Consider the following 15,978-nt stretch of genomic DNA (forward strand, 5'->3'; position numbering starts at 1 on the left):
TATACGCCAAATAATTACAGAAGAGGCATGGACTATAGCCATCCAAGTTGCTGAACTAGAAATGAGAGGCCTCCCAAATTAAGTGATTATTAATAAGCCTTTCTGGCTCTCCCAGAATTGTTACTGATTCTAGATTTTTAAAATGTTATTGTTCTGGCAATTATTTGGATTTTGCAGATGCCCCTGTCATAAACAGTGATCATACGAGCGAGCATCAGACAAGCAATAGAATTCAAATTTTAAGTCTGCACGTGGGTCATATTCCAGACTTTTTGCGGGAGGAAAAAAGAAACAAATTAAATCCACCATACTTTTCTTAAATAAATTATTTCTCCTTACATGAAGTTACAACTAACAGGAAAAGAGAAAAGATAAGTAAACAATAAATTATTTGGTGTGCAAGTCACCCAACCATCGCTTTGGATTTGCCTGATCTCTTCCTGTAAGTGATTGTAAGTTCTCCTAAAGGCCCAGGCAAGGTGCATGCAGCGGGGTACTTTACTCCTTGGGTCTCAGTACATGCAGCCCATAGGTAATACTGGAAATAGTGTCCCAGAGGACTCTTAGGGGATCAGAACTGGGGCAAATACACCGAACTCAGGCTGATGATTCATATGAGTTAAATGAAGAAGAGAATCAAGCAGAGTGAGAAACAAGAATCTGTTTTGGAAAGGCAAAAATGAAGACAGAGAGAAGACAAGTGTGGAGTAATTCTTAAGGCTCTGTTCAGGTTCTGAAAACAGTTTCTGAGGGATTTTCTGTCTTCCCTTGTGTGCATTATTAGGTGCATTTAAAGGACCTGGAAGATAATTTTATTTTCTTAGAAATAATTAAATCAGTGGTTATTCTTTGATGAAGCGGTTACAACCAATTTTTCTATGTGTGCAGGTGTGTATACATGTGTGTATGACACACATATGGGTAGATATTTCTAATTATTTAAATGAAAAGATCATAAATAAAAAGCACCAATATCATTATTCAATCAGTATAGGGTTTTTAAGATTCTTTAACTATTTGAAATGATTTATAAAATGCTATCCCATTATATTTTCACGTTTTTATTTCAGGGACAAAATATTTTGTCAAAGATGATATTAATGTGGTCAGAGTAATGTTAGAGGATCCTTAAGTACTTAAAGGTATTAGTTTAACTCATTAGTAATTACTGACTAGTAAGTCCTTTGTTAAGAGTTGTGAGGGCTAAAGAAATAACCAAGTTAATTGTCCTGACCTCCAGGGGCTGAGACTCTGATGAAGTAAGAGGCATATACACAGTTCACAGTAATTAGGACAGATTATAATATGGGATATAAGAGAAGCCTTTGAAATGTGGCTATGGATTGAACAGCAGAGAAGGGAGCTATAGTGGTTAGTTATCTTGGTGAGAGTAATTTTAGCACTGCTTGAAGCAAAATTTTAACACTCAGGTAGAGAGTGGGAAGTGAAAGGGTAGCTAAAATTAACTCATTTAATCATCGAGCCCCTAGCATTTTAGACATTGTGCTAGGTACCGGAAATACACGTTACAAAATGAAAATAGCCCCTCCTCTTGTGGAAATTACCATGAATTGGCGAAGAACATTAATGGTTCTATGGAGACATTTAAATGGATAAAAGGAGGCTAAGTTGGGGGGAAAATCAAGAGAATAGTGAGATGAAGGAGGCTTGTTTTGTTTTGATTTTCGTTGGTTGCATTTCTCCAGGATTAGGGAAACATATGCATGCTGGTTTTTTGTCTGTGTGGAAAAACCCAGGAAAACAGAGAAATGCAAATCAAGGTGGAATAGCTGATTTAATAAAGTTTATAAATAAATGGAAAGTATTAGGATTAAAATCTAATATAAGGGGTTATTTTGAGAAACAAGAAATAGACTATAGATAAATACAGAGACGTTTTAAGGTCTAAAGAAGAAAAATTCAGTGTTGTTCACATAAGATAGTCTCATCTTTTCTAGAAAGCAGGAGGCTGTTTCATCGGAAACTGAGAAAGTCTGGGGAAGATTTGAGTCCAAGAAGAATAGAGATTTTGAACAACCATGAAAGGGCTGGAACCTTTTAAGTGGCCAAATTCCACTCAGGACCAGGCACTGTCAGGCAGTGTGGAAATGTTGAATGTCTATGATACGTCAGCAAACTGGCATAGTCCTTGTCTTCATGGAGCATTTCATCTAATGAAAGATGCATACAATAGCCAAGTAATTACACAAATAAATATTAACTTGGCTATTGGCAAGGTCAGTGTGACAGGGGATAAAGTTGATAGAGAACAAGAGAGTCAGAGAGAACCCAGTATAATTGGCTTTCTTTGGATTCAAGGAAGCAAATAAAACTAAATGCGTCATCTGGTGTACCAGAATGATAGAGAAATACAAAAGGAGGGTAAATAACGGGTTCAGTAGGAGTCAGGAAGTGGACTAAGAGGGGCTATATGCAGCTGTGGTCAGAAAGCAGGCTTTCAAAGTTTGATTGGGAGCAGAGCAGTGATGAGAGACAAAGCGGTTCCAGGCAAAAATGCAATGTGTATACTTAGAGCAGAAGTCAAGTTCCCTCCAGACACACGCACTAACCTCACCCTCACTGCTGAGAGCTTGCTCATGCCAAGGATCCAGCAATTAAACAAATTAATTCACAAACAGTCTACTCCAAGGCACTTTAAGTCACATACGAGACAATTTTTCTTTCCCGTTTTTTTAAAGCTGTTAATACTGTACTCACATTCATTCAATGTGTCAGATGTTCCAGCTTACTGGGCCCCACTCTCACTGGGTGATCTTGCAGCCTCACAACACAGAGAACCATTTCTAGGAAAGAGATAAAATTAAAACACAACATTACGCTTAAGGAAGTTAGAAAGTAGCCCAAAGCAAAATTATTTGAAATTAAAATCTACCTAACGGAGTAAGCTACAGGGAACAATTTACATTTCTATATATTTTTCCAGTGTATATTCATTTTAAAATATGTCATGCTTCAGGCTTTTCTCAGAATATAAAAGGCTTTTTAAAAAATGATAGTCATCATAATATTTGGTTCTGGATAAATATCTCACTTTATCAAATTTTTCTTTCTGCTGGACCGTTGAACAAGATTTTCCATAAAAGAGAAAAGGTGTATCTACTGCTATTTTAGCCCCATCTTTCTTTGCACACTCTAGTTGAGTCAAATGAATATATTCCTCTTTCCTGAACATTATCTACTTTTTCCTGTCTCTATGAAATTATGAAATTGCTCATGCTGTCTTATCCCCTTGAAATGTCAGTATTCTTTTGTCCATTCCTATTTCCAACCCAACAAACTCATAGACATTCTTTGATACCCAGCTCAGATATGACCTTCTTTCCCCTGAAGCCACATACCAAAATTAATCTCTACCTCATCTATGTTCCCACAGGCTGTTGCTTGTCAATTATTACGAGACTTACAACCAGTGTTTCTAATTCTATTCCCCTGCCTTTGAGCTTTAAAGGCAGGAAGAATATTTTATGTGTGAGAGGTTTTTTTCCCTTTAATCACCATCTGTCCAGTGCACATAATGGACAATCAAATATAATGGATAATTTCTCCTCACTCTATCTTGTGGCAAATCAGGCATTTAGTAATGCCATAGTCAGGGCTCTACACTATATCACTCTAAAATTTCTTTTCAATTAAAACACCTTTTTTACTTGGCTTCCAGAGTATCATTTTCTCCAGTTTTCTTTTCCTAATTGGTGACAATTTCTTAGTTTCCTCTGAAGTTTTCTCATTTTCCCAGCCTTGTAATAATACAATGCACCATGGCTCATATCTTGAACATCTCCTATTTGCTGTTAAACTAACTCCCTTTGAGATCTTATCTAGGCCTCTAATTTTATTTTAGCCTTGAGCTCTGCATGAGTACCAGACTTAAAGCCAACTGTTTACTCGATAGACACACTCAGGGTGCTAATAAGCAATTTAAAATTAGTATCTCCAAAATTGAGCTCCCTGTCACCACCAATTTCCTCCTCTTACAATTTCTTCTCAGGTCAGGGCAATTTCACCCTACCATTTTCTCATTCCAAAACACTTGAAGTCACATATCTCTCATACCTCATACTGAGTATGTTAACAAATCCCATTGGTGCTAACTTCAAAATATATCAAAAATGAATCTAAAATATGATCACTTTTCTCCTTCTCCACTTCTAAAATACGGATCCAAACCACTGTAAGATCTGTTAAGTTTTATGGCAACGGAGTCTACTTTATCCTTTCCTTCCGTGTATTCTCAAAATAAAACCCAGAACGATTCTATTAAAGGTAAATCAGATTATGCCTCTTCTCTGCTCTAAACCTTCCAGTAGCTTCCATCTCATTCAAATAACAGCCAAAGCTGCTAAAAGTGTTGGTGAAATCCCACATGATCCGGTCCCATTTTAGCTCTCAGATCTCTCTTCCTTGTTCACTCTGCTCCATCACAATGGTCTCCTGGCTGTTCCTCAAAAATTTCAGGCATATTTCACCCTCTGCACTTTGCTTCTGCTGTTCCCTCTCCCTGAAATGCTCTTCTGCTGATCCAGGTGAATCTCTTGCACATCTCCCCTGGGTACTTGTGGAAATTCATTCATTTTCTCCATGAGGGCTTCCTTGTCTGCCCTATTTAAAAGTGCAACACCCTACACCTGGCACTGCCTATTCCCATTCTTTCCTGAAATTTCCTTCAAATCACTTATTCTTTATAGTATACTATGTATAGTATACTATAAAAATCTAATATAGATTTTTATAAATTGTTTTCTTCCCATCAAACAAGTAAACTCCATGAGGGCAGGAATTCTCATTGATTTTGTGCACTGCCGCAATTCCAGTGGCTTGAATTACAGCAGGGATATGGTAGGGGTTAAATATATTTTGTTGAAGGAGTTTATCCTTTTGAAATGAGAAAACCTAGGTTCCAGTTCCTGTACCACCATGTTTTGTTTACGTAACCTCATTCTAACCGAGTCTCAGATCCTTACTTATAAAACTAGCATAATAACGTCTTCTCAGTCACTTTACCAAGGGAGCTGAGTAAATAAAATGGGGCAATCAGTAAAAATGTTACTTGAGTATCAAAAGGTACTAAATAAGACATGACAACTTGAATATACAACGTAGTTGAGCCTAACCTTGATCCTGACGCAAATTGTGTATTGTATTACAATTTACACCTACAGCTCTGTGTCAGTGGTTTTCAGAGATCTGACTTGGTTCATAAAGTTAACTTGTGTGAACTCTGTACTAAAGTTGGGTCTTTTGATTCTAAAGTAGGCCATTTTCTAGCATAATAACTACCATTAATGCTGAAAAATAGGCAAATTATATTTGCCTGATTTATAGAGCTTGAAAAGTATGTCACATTGTAATAATAAAATTAATAATGACAACACAATATCTAACAGTTTTGAGCACTCCCGATACATCAGGTTCTGCTCTAAGTGATTACCTGTATTGTTTCATTTAATTCTCAGATACCCTTGTGTGGCTGTGACTATAATCGTTTCCAATTAAAAATGGAAAAAGGCGTAGAGAGATTAAGTACTTTGCACAAGGACACACAGCTAGTAAGTGGTGAAACTGAGATGCCAACCCGGGCAGCTTTGTGACACAAAACTAATTTTAGTTAAAAATTATCTTTTTCCCCAGTTTTATTAGATATAATTGACATATAACACTGTATGAGTTTAAAGTGTACAACATAATGATTTGATACATGTATACATAGCCACAGTATATATGATTACCACAATAAGTTAACACCATTACCTCACATTGTTAAAATTTTTTTCGTTATGATGAGAACTTTTAAAATTTACTCTTTCAGCAGTTTTCAACTATATGATACTGTATTGTTAACTATAGTCATCATATAGTTCATTACATACCCAGAACATGTCATTTGGAGTCAATACAGCAGAGTTCCAAAAAGTCGTTCACTCTTACACCTAACTGAGGAAGTTTAGGGATATTTGAAAGCCTAATAATGAGTTAAAAAAAAAACAACAAAAAATAGAGTAACTGATACTGCAGTAACATTCTTTAGGATCTGTTTACTTTATGGTAACTAGTTACTTGAGAAGCACTCAGTTGCCTCAGTAATTCCCTCTTCTTTGTAATTGCTCCTGTGAAATGATTCATTGTAATGTTGGAGAGTAATAACAGTAATTCACTCTGTGATTACTAAGAGCCAATAAAATAGTTAGGACAAATATCAATCTAATTGGAAGTGTCACTGCTTGAGTCACTTGAAAAGAATCACTTGCGAATGTTCTATCGGTAGTGATCATGCATTGGCAGAAGGGGGTGAAGATGAATGAACAGGCCCGGGTCCTCCTCCGCTTCTGACAGTTCGTTTCCTTCTGATAAACAGCTATTCTGTCAGGAAAAAAAACTTAATCTCCCTGTGACCTTTCTTCATTTGGATGAGAGCACTACAATGATTCTGAACTGTCAGAAGAAAGTTCCAAGAGAAGAGTGAGGAAATTCTATAGATAATTCACTCTACTTGACAACAAACAAGAGAACAGCTTTAGAATATGGCATTACATGAAAAAGAGGGACTGTCCACAAATTATCTTCATTATAATCATAATCCCAGCAGTAGGTAGCATATGTGGAACATATATGATGTGCTTGATATTATGGTAAGCACACTGAATGATTTATTTTGATTCTGTGTTGTATAGATTGGTTTGGAAATGCCATTGGTTACTTTGAGCTGGATAAGGTGTCTTAGGTAGATAAACATGTCATTCCTAAAAATATAATCTAAGTGAGTCTGACTTGAGAAAACTGAGGCATGCGGAGTTAAGTGATGATATCAGATCATACGATTACTATCAGAACTGAAGAATTTCCACCTGGCACTTTACCATTCTTCTCAACAAGCTACTCTGCCTCCCACAGCTCGCTCATTTCTGTGTCTTTATGCTTAAATGCAGAGAATTATTTAATTGTATGAATTTCAAGCTCTTATCCAACTAGAAAATGCTACAATATAATGCTTCTGTTTTGCAAATGCAGTTCTTTAGACACAATCCGGAACCGATAGAATTCTACAACTCTCCTGAAGGTGAATGGGTGTGTAGCCATATACGACTGGGGCAAGAAGAGAAAATATCATCTAGATATTAAAATAAGCATATAATTGCATAGTGTTATATAAACATGCTTATGACATAATATCAAGAGAAAAAAGAAAATTTCAAAATAGCATATATTCTGTAATTATGTATATCCTATACATGTGTCTATGTACAAGGATAATATGGAAGAACATAGGACAATTTTCTCATGATTTGTTGGGCATAGTGTAATACTGAGTCTATTTATACTGAACATTAGTGTTTTCACAAAATTGTTTATAATATGATTTTGAAAGTGATATTTAATTTAAAAAAATACATGGCATAACAACACTTTTGAAATTCAAAGAGGTGCTGTGGTTTTGGTGATCACAGAAATGATCTTCTCAGTGCTTGGTGTACATGACTTTTAAGAACCACTTTCAAATCGTTATATCTTCTATGCACAACCATAGATCCTAGCACACAAGCCAGTTAGTAATTAATTCTTAAATACTCAATTCTTCCCTCAGAAATCATCTTAATCTATGTAATGACTGTAAAAAATGAAAAATGTCTTTATTTATTCATTCACTCATCCATTAATTCAACACACATTAGTTAAGTGCTTACTGTTTTAGGCACTATTTTAAGAGATAATGATTTAACAGAAAATATGAAGCTAGTTTGTAGCAAGCTTTGGACCTCCAACAGTTTAAAGTTAACTCTCTGAAAAGGAAAAGAGCTCAAGAAAGGATTTGAAACAAATTTGTTCCCCTAGTTCTCACTGAAAATGCAGTAAAGTGGAGAAAGGGTGCAGAGTCTTGTTCCTGGGAAGCTTCCTGAGTAAATGTATCCAGGAAAAAAAAAAACATGTTGTGGAAAATAATTTAGAAATAGTTTTCCAACTTGGCTTCCTTCACTCATCACCTATTCATCAGAACATCCGTTCCAGCAGAAGAAAAAGGTCATGAAGGCGGAGGCTTGTTTAGTTCACCACTGTATCCCCAGCACCAAGGACAGTACCTGTGCTGTGTCCATGAGAATCCAAATCAAACAGTTCAGTTCATACCAAGTGCTAGATTGCCCTGTTAGAAAACTGAATCAAATTTGGTTTTGTCTCTCAAGGACATTAGTCCAGGTGGCTGATTAGAGTATTTGTAAAACAGCTACTATGTACTAGGCATATAATACCTGCTATTACTTTAATCTTATGTTACCATAGCTCCATCTCTTTGACAAGAGATTTTTGCATATTGAGGTATAAGGGGTACCTATTCTGGTTCAAAACTGTTTCAGCTTGAACTGAAGAAGCCTGACTTATGGCCTGTCAAACACACATTGTACATCTGTTTTAACCATTAAAGCAAAGAATGCACTCTCTTAAGATAATACACTCCCTCCTACGTCCTATTGGTAACACCCACATGTACTTTACATATATGATAATATACTATTATTTGTAGCTCATGGTAACACTTTGCAGTAGATTTTATTGTCTCCATTTTACAGAGGAGGAAACAGATGCATCTGGCTAAGCAATTTGACCAAAGGCCAATAGTTCATACATTGCTGAGCCACTAAGTTTAGCAATGTTTTTGCAATCTTCTCCTCCTGTCCATATCCTTGCCTACATTCTTAGATCAGACCCTAATCAATTCCTGCTTAGACTTTGTCAGTAACCAACTTCTAGGTCTCTCTTTTTCTGGTTTTATCTATCATCCTTTACACTTTCACACTGTCTACTTGTGATCTGTTTTTTTAAGCACATATTTTGCTATATTTTGATTACATTATTTTCCTCTGTCTTAAAACCCAGATGGCTCTCTATTGTCTCCAGAATAAACTACAGGCTTCTTAGAAGAGCTTTACATGCTTTTAATTTAACATTAAAATATTAATAGTCTTCTCTAATGCTCAAACTTTATAGTCAAAACTATAGATAATTGAACTAAGATTAGATAATTCAAAAATCAGCAGATCTGCGTTCAAGTCACTGGTGATCCAGTTATTAGTTACCAGTTGTGTGATAGCCTCCAAGTTATTTTACTTCTTTGATCCTTAGCATCTCATTTAGAAAATGGGGATAATAACATTTAACATGTAATTTTTGGTGCATATAATAGACACTCAGTAAACGATATTTATTATTATCTGTATCCATGGTGTAATATAGCCCATATTAAGGAAATCATACATGAAAAAATTCTAACAGAGATCCTAAGTGTGAAAAATGGAATGAAAAAATAATAGAATTGGCTGGAGCCAAGCAATGATATAGGATTTCAGAGTTAGGTTGCCAGATCAGTGTAATTTTGTGTGAAGAGAAAATTCAATTATGAATAGACTTTTCAATTATTTTTTCTTTTATAGCAAAATAAAAGTATAAGTAAGGCCCGATTTGACAGAGGAAAAAACAACAAGTTATTTTATTGTATGGATCAGAACAGGTTTGCACTGGATTTACCAGTAATAAACAGAAATATTCTATACTCTACTCCTCACTTGAAATATTAAGAAGAATTACTATCTGATTCTATAGCTCTCCAAGAATATGCTTTCCTACTAATGAATGCTCACATATAGATTTTACACGTTTATGACAAATATAGGTTAACTGACAGAATATTTAGAAATGCTCAGAGTGATTAATCAAGGCTGCTTCATTTAGTCATGAGAGATATTTAGCGAGATTTCACGTTTAGTTAAATTAAGTTCGTAAGCAGGAAAACTCATTTGAACTCAAGAAAATATTCTGGGCACATAGAAACTTAATGGTAATACTCTGAAACACAAGCCTAGCATTAGTGACCCTAAGCTAACTTCCAGGTATCTTCACATTGATTGGCAATGTTAGCTGAGAAGTAAACACACGGTGTTGCTTGTTTTCACCTAAATAAACTCACATTAGATAAAATCACCCTTTCAGCACTCATTTATCCAAATGCTCATTAAATAACACTAAGTACCGAGCAGTATGCCAAATGCTAAAAATAAAAGAAGTAATACAATGCTTTTTCTGATTTTACTGGCCTCTTAATCTAATTAGGAGAGAGAAACACATAAAATAATAAATAGGATATTTTATTTGTGATGGTATGTGTACAAGATAGAGAAGAGAGCCCATATGTCTAGATTTGTTCAGGTCCATCAAGAAGCAGACATCAAGATGGGAATAGACATGCAAGAAATTTATTGGAGGAAATGCCCATGAAGGATAAAGGGAGAGTGATCAAGAGAAAGAAAGGAGCGCTTTCAGACTACAGTAAAAGCCCGACATTTGAAAGAGAATGGAAAGACAGAAGGTAGGCTGGAAAGAGTCTAGAACTGCAGCATAATTCCAAGAATGGTTCAGTCACGCCACTGGGAATTCCATCCTTGAGCTTCAGTTCCCCATTAGAACAGTTCTGTGCTTCACAAGAATAGGCCTGAGCTAGTAGCACTCACTGGCTGGGAACAGACCAATGGAAACACAGCCTAGCAACAAAAGCCCTGATGGCTACCGAAAGCAGCAGTTATGGCTGTCAATCAATTTTGCTCCCAGCTGCAAGCCCAGTGGCATACTCTGATGGTCATCACCGCGGGAAGGGTCAATTTTACGTGTCGATTAAGCCTTCAGAAAGGATTTTGAAAGAGGAAGAGAAAGTCTCCAAGTGGACAAGATGGGTAAGTTCATTCCAGGCATGAACCAGTCCAGAGAGACACAGAACAACATGGCAAGTTTGGGGGAGTTAGAAGTAGTGCATTACGCTGAAGTCTGCACCCAAGGGCACTGCAGGTAGTGCATCAAGAGGAAAGGCTAGAGAGAGAGGCAGGATTCTGATCAGGTAGAGCCAGGAAAATTCTACAAAGATGTTTGACTTTACTCTGTAGGTAACGTAGAGTCACTGAAAGGATTGATGCTGGGCAAAGTGTGGGATGTGCATTGTAGAAAGAGATCTGGGGTACAGAGCATATTCAGATGGAGAATTCAAGGAGGTAAAGGAGAGGGCAACATTAGTAATGAAGACAAGGTAACACCACAAATCCTGGTTTCAATCTTGGCTCCACCCTTATCAACCATGTGACCGTAAGCAAGTCATTTAACTCTCCAGAGCCTCTACTACTAATTACACACCTACTTACTTCACAGTGATGTGAGGATCACAGGTGTGAAACAGGAAGGAGCATGCCTAGGATCTCAGGTGTCAAAAGCAGACAGCAACCTACCTTCACATCCTGGCCTAAGTGTGTGACTACAGTCATGTTTTACATAAACTTCTGTAAACCTTAGTTTTCTTAAATGTAAAATGGCAACACAGTCACAATGCAGTTGTTTTCTATGAGGTGATACCTGTGAAGTCTTAGCTCACTCTTTGCGCGCAGGAAATGCTCAGTAAGTAATAGCTCGTTGCTGTGCTGGGGCCTTGCACACTTGAATTGTTCTGTCTCACAACATCTCTGCAGGCAGGTTGTTTTCTCCCCCTGAGTTTAGAGGAGCAAATTAACACTTGAAGAGTTTAAGTAAGTGGCTCACTATCACATAAATCATCTTCTGGGTTGTCCTTCTCAGTTGCCTGACTTCCAACCCCATGTATTCAACCACTGTTCTATATTACCCTCCATTCCAGCACTAAGCAAAACCATCTACCTGCCAAAGAAAATGAAAATTCTAACAACTCCCTTGTTGGCTACTGTTGGGTTTCCTTCTATTATTACGGGGCTTTCAAGCAGAATTAGGGACCATTTAAACAAAACTTCCTGGTTGGACCCATGGGAGGCTTTATCCAGTTTATTTAAATGGAACATTACAGGGGCCAGCCTGATGGTGCAGTGGTTAAGTGCACACATTCTGCTTCTCAGTGGCCCTGGGTTCACTGGTTTGGATCCCGGGTGTGGACATGGCACCACTTGTCACACCATGCTGTGGTAGGCGTCCCTCATATAAAGTAGAGGAAGATGGGCATGAATGTGAGCTCAGGGCCAGTCTTCCTCAGCAAAAAGAGGAGGATTGGCAGCAGTTAGCTCAGGGCTAATCTTCCTAAAAAAAATAATAATAAATAAATAAAAAATAAATGGGACATTACAGACATTGCACAGATTGATATAAGCTGTGTTCCACCATTTGAAATTGGCTTCAATTGGAAGGGGAGGGGGAGTGTGTAAAATGACCAAGCCTGTTGTTTTCACAACTATGTCCCCATCTGGAGAGGTCTTTGGAATGTTCATGTACGTTAGTCTCTTCATTCTAATGAGAAATATATTTCACTCCCAACTAACAGCAGCCGTGATACAGATAAGCAAAACCCATGAAAGTTCTACAGAGATTAGGCACAAGGCTCTGATGCATGCAGCCTTCCCTCTTCCTCTTCTCTACTTCCAGAGAAAAAGAGTGACCTGATTTTAATCCGGGTTCTGGCATATTTCTTATTAGGTGAAATACTTAACTTCACCAAGCTTCAGTTTACTTAGCAGAAACAGCATTCTCTTAAAGTCACCTTAAGTACCAAATGTGAACACCCAGGACCATGTCTAGCACAAGTTGGTTCCCCACAGAGGTTAGTTCCTCTTGAGTGGGTGGTAAAGAATGAGTCTCAAAACCAACAGAGTATCAGAAGATAATTCTATCCGTAAACAAAGGGAATCTCCTATTAGTAGCTTGGGAAGAGTTTAAGCTTTCATCTTATGTTAATAGTAGCACATACATTTGCATGTACAATAACATTTGTATGTACAATACCATTAATATCGTAGATACATAACGTGTACGATAACATTAATATTTGTATGTACATGCATATGTGCATTCCTATGTACAATAACATTCATATTAATGTAATGTTGGCATTCATAAAATAAAATGTTTATGTTCGTATTAAAAGAAAACAAGAAACTTTCACTATTCACAGATGCCTCAGCAATAGATTTGGACCACAGCTTGAGGAGAAAATATTTTAACCTCATTGATCAATTGTAGGATATTCATTTTCAAGAATAATTTCGTTGACCTCTCCTAGGAGAGTGTTCACCTTCAATACAGAAACTTATAAATCTGCAAGACTTGCAAAACACAGATATATTTTTTTTTCCAGCTTCACTGGAAAGGAGGCAAAGAAATTCCCTTTGGCATTAAGAAACTCACAGGCTGAAATAACTTGAAGTTTGCTGACTCAATTCACAAAAGCCTACTCTGGACAATTTACCTAGGATCTCTGTCCCAAAGCTCTCTGCCGGAGAAGCGGGGCGGGTTCCTGAGGTGGGCTGCCCTTCTCCTGCAGCCCTGGAAAGCTTAGCAGTGCAGGCGGAGACACACAGCAGTCGGCTCTCAGGCCCTGGATGATTCTGCAAACACTTGATAGGTTTGATCCAATTGCTTGATTATTATTTCTCTGAAATTATGCTCCAGAAAAGACCATTTTAGATAGTTTTGGAGCATAAGTCAAGGCTATTTCTCTCTTCTTGGTAATCTTGGCCCATATATTAACATGTAAGAAGAGAACACTTGATTTTTGGCTCATGCTTATCAATAAAAAGAGATGGCCAATTTTAAAAATATAGACTTCTGCATCTTTCCCATTCATCTCAGGTTGTGCACTCTTAGTGTCACAATGCAAGTTGAATAGTGCACTAATGCTTATTTTGTCTGTTGTGGTAGCCATGCTCTCCTCAGGGGCGTTCACCTTTGCTGTCTCTCTCCTCTACTGGCCACTCTCAACCAACTTGGCCAATGAATCTCCATTTTTTTCTTATTTTGGGACCAATTTATTCTTGCTAACTTACCACAAGAATTAACCGAAGATAACCTTTAAATAGACTATATAAACCCATGACAATTATGAGCAGTCAACACAATCCCAAGTCTTAATAGAGAGTGACATTAGAGTTCCTATGACCCTAATTTTAAAGCTCATGAAACAGGTACCAATTACAGGCATGAAGATGAATATAAATTCTTTTAGAAGTCCTTTCAAGACAAATGTTTGCTGTAAAAATGGAATCAGCAGTAGCATCTAGAACTTCACCGTCTTCAAGGGAGGGAGGAAAAATGGATATATTAGACGATTCCCCCTACATGGGGAAAGGAGTGTCGCTCTTGTATATTCCTGACAGGTGCAATACTTAAAGGACAGATTTATCAAACAGACAAAATCACATCATTCGTACATGCAAGTAAGCCCCAAGGAGGAGTTCAGACCATGCTGGGTGGTGCCCAAAGATTCAACAATCAATATATATGGGCCGGATTCCAAAAATTCAGCCCTAACATTTTTTATCAGAGCAAGCTCTTTATCAATTAATTATTTTGGGAACAGAGGCAAACAGTGTAAATTTTTTTTCATTAGGGAAATTATGAAATTGGGGTCATAGAAACTACATCTAAATCATATATAACTATTTTTATGTAAATTTTTAAATTTCTAATTTTGTTTATAAAAATATTTAATTTTTAATTATAAAATGCACAAATTGTCAATATAATCTTTATGATACAAATCGAGAAATGAGAGCTACTTAGAAAATTAGAATAAACCCTAATTTTTTGTTCTGGGGTGCAACGAAGTTTCTTAGAGATAATTTAATCCTTTTGAAGTTTGTTTTTAATTTCTGTTTCTTGGTAACAGAGGAGTGTCTAATTTAGGGCTAATTTTGTCCCTACTGAGGCAAGTCCCTTCTCCACCCAGTACTTCATGAATTATGCGGTTTTCTATTCTGGCTCGTGGGAATAGGAGGTATTCCTAACCAGAGGTGAGCGCAGGCATCATACCTTCCCTTCTTTAGGATGCCTCCCCCGTAACCTCACTGCTTCTTTACACACGTTCACTGGGCAGCTGAAAAGTTGAAGAGGAACCTCTGTGGATCCCCATAGTCTTCTCTCATTTTCTCTCTCCGCTTCTCTGGCTCTTTCTGTCTCTCTCTGTGGCTCTTTCCCCTCTGATATCCTGCCCCTTCAAACTCCAGCCCCGTTGACTTCCCCGCCCTTTGCATCAGTTCCACCTCTTCACACCAGACCCTGGAAACTCACAGCAGGCAGTAAGCTGGGACAATTGTAGGATTCACATTTGGTTCCCTCGGGTGTCTCTCATTGTCTCTCAGTAGTCACTATCCTTCGTTGGTTAACATTCATTGTCTTGAAGATTGTTCTGTCATATATTTTGTACTTTTCTTCGTTGTTTTAGGCAGGAGGTTAGATCTGGTCTCTTTTACCTCATTTTGGTAAAAAGCAGAAGTCATCCCTTCCCCCCACTCCTGAAGCACTGAGATGGGTATCCTTTTCACTATTCTTACCTTCTTACATGGTAAGTCTCTGAGGTAAAGCCTGGACTTTTTCTTATGATTCCCCAGTATAAGTCATGGATTATTCTTCCTGAAAACACCTCATATTTAAACACACTTCAAGCCTGACTCCTTTGGGCAAACTTGCTGTTTTGCCTGGGTGCATATTCATTGAAGAAACACTATTAAGAACTCCTAAAAACTCAGAAATTCTGGGTTCGAGTACTAAATGTACCACTAGCTATCTCTATACCAGAAGAAAGATTTCACTCATCTTAAAATGTTCTTCATTGTTAAAATAAGGGTGGAACTAGATCACTAACTTTTTAGTAATAAAATTAGATGAAATAAAAGCTTTGGGGCAGAACTGTGATGACATACACTAGGTCCCACCCATAACAGGGCACCATGCTGGAATCATGCCATTCTTTTGAAGAATATTAGGCAGGAAATGATATAATCTCTATATCACCCCCAGCTCTAAATTTATATGACCAGGTAACTATTCCAATATACCTCATATCTCCTTTTCTGTTTCCTATAGTCCACATTTATTGAGCATCTATCACATTCTAGGCACTGGCAACAGAAAGGAGAAAAGACATACATTCCTTCAAGCTAAACAACTCTGCTTACTAAAATCCTCTTTCCCAACCAG

General features: G+C 37.3%; 1 protein-coding gene across 10 annotated transcripts in view; it reads right to left on the minus strand.

The window, feature by feature from the left end:
* LRRC4C (leucine rich repeat containing 4C) overlaps positions 1 to 15,978 on the minus strand; it is a 1,166,764-nt gene that overhangs the window by 714,234 nt on the left and 436,552 nt on the right. For all 10 annotated transcript variants that reach the window (XM_070563809.1, XM_070563801.1, XM_070563805.1 and 7 more), the window contains one exon: positions 2,719 to 2,804. The gene's annotated coding sequence lies outside the window, so the exon portion shown is untranslated. The remainder of the gene's footprint in view (positions 1 to 2,718; positions 2,805 to 15,978) is intronic.

The sequence above is a fragment of the Equus przewalskii genome, chromosome 11 (genome assembly GCF_037783145.1).
Source record: "Equus przewalskii isolate Varuska chromosome 11, EquPr2, whole genome shotgun sequence".
Taxonomy (NCBI): Eukaryota; Metazoa; Chordata; class Mammalia; order Perissodactyla; family Equidae; genus Equus; species Equus przewalskii.